The sequence below is a fragment of the Sus scrofa genome, chromosome 1, assembly GCF_000003025.6.
Source record: "Sus scrofa isolate TJ Tabasco breed Duroc chromosome 1, Sscrofa11.1, whole genome shotgun sequence".
Classification (NCBI taxonomy): Eukaryota; Metazoa; Chordata; class Mammalia; order Artiodactyla; family Suidae; genus Sus; species Sus scrofa.
The window spans coordinates 62727393-62732435 of record NC_010443.5 but is presented as its reverse complement, the minus strand read 5'-3'; the positions used below and the strand labels follow the sequence as shown (position 1 = coordinate 62732435).

Genomic DNA, 5043 nt, shown 5'->3' with positions numbered 1-5043 from the left:
CTTTTCCATGTGGCTGTCCAGTTTTCCCAGCACCTCTTATTGAAAAGTCTGTCTTTTCTCCATTGTCTATTCTTGCCTCATTTGTCACAGATTAGTTGGCTGTAGGTGTGTGGGTTTAATTCTGGGCTTTCTATCCTGTTCCACTGATCTATATTTCTGTCTTTGTGCCAGTACCATACGGTTTTGATGACTGTTGTTTGTAGTATAATCCGAAGTTTGGGAGCCTGATTCCTCCAGCTCTCAGTCTTCCAAGACTAAACCAAGATGAAATAGAAAAGATGAATGGACCAATCACAAGAACTGAAATTGAAACTGTGATTAAAAAACTTCCAACAGACAAAAGTCCAGGACCAGATGGCTTCACAGGCAAATTCTATCAAATATTTAGAGAAGAGGTAACACCTATACTTTGGAAACTATTTCCAAAAATTGCAGAGAAAGGGATACTCCCAAACTCATTCTATGAGGCCACCATCACCCTGATACCAAAACCAGACAAAGATACCACAAAAAAGAAAACTACAGGCCAATTTCACTGATGAACATAGATGCAAAAATCCTCAAAATACTAGCCAACCAAATCCAACAATACCTTAAAAGGATTGCACATCATGATCAAGTGGGATTTATCCCAGGGATAAAAGGGCTCTTCAATATCTGAAAGTCAATCAATGTCAACACCACATTAACAAACTGAAGAACAAAAACCATATGATCCTCTCAATAGATGCGGAAAAATCCTCTGACAAAATCCAACACCCATTTCTGATAAAAAGCCTTCAGAAAGTGGGCATAATGGGAACCTACCTCAACACAATAAAGGCCATATATGATAAACCCACAGCAAACATAATTCTCAATGGTGAAAATCTGAAAGAATTCCCACTGAGATCAGGAACAAGTCAAGGATGTCTGCTCTCACCACTACTATTCAACATAATTTTGGAAGTCCTAGCCACAGCAATCAGAGAAGTAAAAGAGATAAAAGGAATCCAAATTAGAAAGGAAGAAGTAAAACTATCACTATTTGAAGATGACATGATACTATACCTAAAGACTCTACCAGAAAACTGTTAGAGCTCATCCACGAATTTGGCAAAGTCGCAGGATACAAAATTATTACACAGAAATCGACGGCATTTCTATACACTAACAGTGAAAGATCAGAAAGAGAAATTAGGGAAGCAATCCCATTTACCATCACATCCAAAAGAATAAAATACCTAGGAGTAAACCCTACCTAAAGAGTCAAAAGACCTGTACTCTGAAAACTATAAGACCATGATGAAAGAAATCAAAGATGATACAAATAGATGGAAAGATATACCATGCTCATGGATTGGAAGAGTTAATATTATCTAAATGACTATATTACCCAAGGCAATCTACAGATTCAATGTGGTCCGTATCAAATTACCAAGGACAGTTTTCATAGAACATGAACAAAATATTTTAAAGTTTGTTTGGAAGCACAAAAGACCCAGAATACCCAGTGCCCTTTGAAGCCAGAGCCTGACCACTCAATCTAGACTCAGTTACTCACATGCTCCTGCCCTGAACTTTGATGGAGATAAGCAAGATAGTTGTGGATGACAGCTAAGTCAGTGGCATGATTGAATCTCCAGGTCCAGCTGCTTCAGATTTTCCAGTGGGGCTTAAAGTGTCTAGAGGGAATGACAGTTGGGGCCCAGACATACTCAGCTTCACCTGGGCTTCAGCATCAGTAGCATCATGTCCTCTCCAGGTGTCCCCCCCGACTTTTGACAATATTTTTCAGTGGACTTGGCCACTATTCAGTCTCCTGGTCCTGACCAATTTCTGAGCCAGGTTCTCCAGCATTCCAGATGATTTTGTGTGAACTATCCAAAATCCTATTCTGCTAAAATCAGCCAAAGACAATTTCTGACACTCACAACTAATAGGATAAACTGAAATTTTTCTCAACTTAGCTGTCTGGCTGGGTGAATTTCTACTATCAGCTCATACAGCTGACTTATTTCTCCAGTGATTTTCATATATGGGACTCTATTCCTTCCAGTCTATCTTGTTAGAGAGAAATTAACCCAAGAAATGAGAACTAGAAGATAGAAAAAATAAAATCAATATGGTAATATTTTTTAGCTGGATACCTTTATTTTAAAAAAACTTCTATTTGTATTTTGTGTGTGTGTGTGTGTCTGGAATTTATTCCTGTGCCATAAGTTTTTGTTTCTTTAGTTTCTTCTGGGATATCTTTTTCTTCTATGCAACCTCCTCTTCTGGCTTAGGAACAATCTGCTCTTTTTCAGTAAGGATCAACTCAATGTGGTAGGGAGAACTCATGTAAGGGTTGATCTGACCAGGATTGGTCCTATTCTGCATCTTGGGGCTTTTTTCACCTGGATGTACTCAATGACCAGAGAATCTACATCTAAGCCCTAAGTTCAGCATTACCCAGTGTATTTTTTAGCACGTGTGATAAAAATTGTGCATTCTTTTTCAGGTACCAACCCTGTGTCCAACCCCACTGTTTGACCTGGACACACCTACCAACTCTCCCATTGGAAGGACAACATATATATACACCCTAAATGGGTAGTTTCACGAGTGTTCTTAAAGTAAACACGAAGATTTGAACCTCTGATCTGCATGATTTTGTGGGATTTTTCTGGGTCAAGTGAAAAGCAAACCATTTTTAGAGTTCAACTTAGGCGACTTACCAGAAAAGGAAAATGATCTTCTTTTAAAAATATTTTAAAAATACAATTATTGTACTTATGCAAATGAAGGGTGTTTTGTATTACTTGTGGAGATTATCTAATAGTTAATCACATATGTCAAAACGTATGATTCATTTAATACATGCAATCAATTTTATGGCAGGTGAGTGCCACTCATACATAAATAACACTGTTAATATTTTACTGCATGCAAATTCTTCTTTATAAATAAAATTAGTAATTAATGTTTTAAAATCTTTATACTGTGTAAATTATGCAAAGAAAATTCTTACAAAAGAGTATGAAAAGCATACCAGATAATTGAAAGATGTTAAGTGATGATTATGACAACATTTTTAATTACTCAAACATATCACTTGGAGTATTAAAGAGTCTTTGCAGTAAAGCAATTTTTTCTAAGAAAGCAAAGAACAGATTCTGCCAGAAGGGATCCCGCCTGGCACTCACAGCTGGGATGTAATGTTTTCTAGTTTAATATTAGCAATGTCACAAGGAAGGTCACCGTATTACCATGACAGATCAAGGCAAACACATGATCAATGTATAATTGTATATGAACACAAACAAAACCCCAAATACCATTCAAGCCATTAAAATGACGAAAGGTCCCCCTGTCCTGGCTAATGTGAGTAATTTCTGCCTTGTTATTAATCATAGCATAAGCTTTGCTCTATTCTTCTCTACTTCTAGAGAATTATCACCTCTGCTTTCTGACAGCATCCACTCCAGATCAAAGCCCCAATACCCTATGATCCCTCTCCCAAATCACCTTGCAGGATGATCCTATGACAGGTCATCCTAACATCCTCTTACTGAGACGTCCCACAGTTCCCTTAGTGTGCCTTCTCTGTCATTGAAAAGAGTCAATTAGAACAAATTCGTTCAATTACTGGTATGTTTCTGGTGGTCTGTAGTTCAAGGGCATCAGCAGTTCAAATATAAATTGTGCTTAGTTTTAAAGTACACGCTAGCTCCAAAGCATATCTGCATGTATCATTAATGCTTACTTTTCGGGGATGTTTTTCCAACCAAGGTATTACATCCAATGAGTAATAGGCCATATAAAATTGTCTCAAAATTAGAAAAATTAACATGAAAAAATAGGTAATTATTTTTTGCTGGTCTATCAGAAATCAGTATTTAAAAAAACTCATATTTTACAGAAATTTTTATAACTGACATTTTTTCTCTAATACTCTATTGTTCCCATATTCATTTCATAACCATAAAAGCAAATTATTCTTGACAAGAGTCACAAATACATATATATTTGTCTTTTTAGGGCCACACCTGACGCATATGGAGGTTCCCAGGCTAGGGGTCAAATCAGAGCTATAGCTGCTGGCCTACCCTACAGCCACAGCAACACAGGATCCCAGCTGTGTCTGCAATCTACACCACAGCTCACAGCAACGCCGGATCCTTAATCAGAGAGGCCAGAGATCAAACCTATATCTTCATGGATACTAGTCGGATTTGTTAACCACTGAACCACCATGGAAACTCCATATTGCTAATTAGATTTACATTTAAGAGTGATTTTCAAGTTGCAAATGAAACCTAGATCATTTTTCTTTTACATCCCCCCTCCCCAAAATAGCCATTGAATCTTTTGGTCTTATTTACAAAAAAGATAAACTTATATTTCTACCATAAGGAATATAAAGTAAAGAACTCTGCTGCCTAACTGAATTTGCTAAAGTCCACATTGACATTACTATAATTTTAAGAACTTTCTTGTCTGCAGTGTAAATTTATGGCAATTACTGTCTTCAATAATATTTAAAAATAAACATACAGGTAGGAATATATATAGATTTCTCATTGTAGGTAAATTTAAGCTGAAGAAATATGCTCTCATCAATAATCTGGCCAGCAGCTATAGCTTTGTACCAATCCTAATAAATTTTACAAAACCACAGAATAGAAAGTCCCCAACATAAAGCAAGAGGGTAGGGATGTTACTAGACATTCTTCCAATAGAGTGACTTATGATGTTCAACAACAAAAAATGACAAACAGTTTCTTAGTTTTATTATGGCCAGAGTTGGATGCTGGAAATTTATAATGGAAAGTCTTTAAGATACTCAAATATTCATAAATGAAATCAGGTAGGGAATTGGAAATTCATTAGATTGTTAAAGAAATTGTTTTCTAAATGTATGTATGACATGTCTTCCCACACATAAAGTTGAAAAATTAGTATATTAGCCTATGTACACAGAGAATGCAATTTAAATAATCCAGGCATAGTTAGTGCTTTGAGCTTTAGCAAATATAATTTTCCATAGTTATTAAACTAAAAGAGAAAAACCTAAGGCTT

At 36.2% G+C, this 5043-nt stretch overlaps 1 pseudogene; it reads right to left on the bottom strand.

Moving 5' to 3' along the window:
* LOC110256960 lies at positions 1468-2997 on the bottom strand (annotated as a pseudogene).